We start from the raw sequence: 1346 nt of genomic DNA on the forward strand, positions 1-1346 counted from the left end.
CGTGAAAAACACGGTAACCCATCGGACGAATTTCTTTCTTCGCTCTCGACCGAGAAAACAGCGGCAAGGCTTAACGCGCGGGTTATCTTTGATTCTGTTAGGCTACCGATTCGCAACGAGATGAACAGGAAAGAAGGACGCGAGAGGAACAGAAAGTTTTCACATGACACGATTTATCCAGAACCCGAAAAGGAGAAGTCGTACGATGGATAGTGACAAGGGTTGGACGTCGAAAGGGATGGAACGCGTGCTGTGAAGAGGAACTGGCTGGTAGAGAAGACAGCGAACGGATATCGGCGTAGTTCCGTAAAGTTTCGATAAGTCGGTCTCGAAGCGTTTACTTCCTGGTGAGCACGACTGCCTCGGATAGGATAGAAGACTGGAGGAAGTCTAGACTTTGAAAGATCAAAAGGCATCGGCAGCCTGGAAGTAACGCGGTCCTGGTGTCTGGCTTCGCAGACGGTGAGCTTCCAGAGAACCCTCCTCGCCTCTTCTTCATTTCACCTCGCTCTCCTTTCTCCTGGTCCTCCTCTTTTTCTCCACTTGTTCCTGTCTTAGTTCCTATTTCAATCTCCCTGTCCCCTTTGTCGAGCCTATTTGCTTCTCTCTCGCGCCATCGCAGACCGCCTTTATAGGTTATGCAATCGTCTTTAAACGCTTTCGAATACCACGGACTTTGATATCGGGTCCGGAATCATCCTAGAAATGACGGTATTGCCCCGCGACGAGTGTTCGCGCTGTGAAAACCGACGCGTTTCACGACGCTCCGAACGAAACGAAGCGTTCGTTCGCTGGCGAACGACCCGAAATAATTGTCCGAGCGTTCGCTCCAAGATGAGACAATATCTACGGCTAGGATTCTACGATTATGGAACCAAGGTTATAGGTTTATGTCGGATCGAGTAGTTCCTCGTTAAACGTATCGTAGCCTCGGGACCCGCGTTATTTCGGCCACAACGCGACATCAACGGATGTATAAATTAGTGGACAAGGAATAGGAAATTGAGAGCTGTTTCGAACAGATTGTTAATCGTCTTGTCGATAAAAAAAAGCTGTCCTTCTTCATCGATTAACTGTATATTCGTATCCCGAAATAAAATCAATCGTTAACATGTTTCGAATGTTCTTTCGAGTGTCGAAGTAAGAATACTTGAAAGAATAGTTTCGAATGGTGCAATTCGAAATAAAATAATCAAATTGACGTGTGCCTTTGACAATTGACAGTCGAACGTAATCGTTCGGCGGGATTTAAGAAACGATCCGAAAGTGAAATTCTAAATGATGTTCGAGTACAAACACGGTAAGGTTAATGAATTTAGACCTATCGTGTTCATCGTGCTCTATTT

Source organism: Ptiloglossa arizonensis, chromosome 13 (assembly GCF_051014685.1).
Source record: "Ptiloglossa arizonensis isolate GNS036 chromosome 13, iyPtiAriz1_principal, whole genome shotgun sequence".
Classification (NCBI taxonomy): Eukaryota; Metazoa; Arthropoda; class Insecta; order Hymenoptera; family Colletidae; genus Ptiloglossa; species Ptiloglossa arizonensis.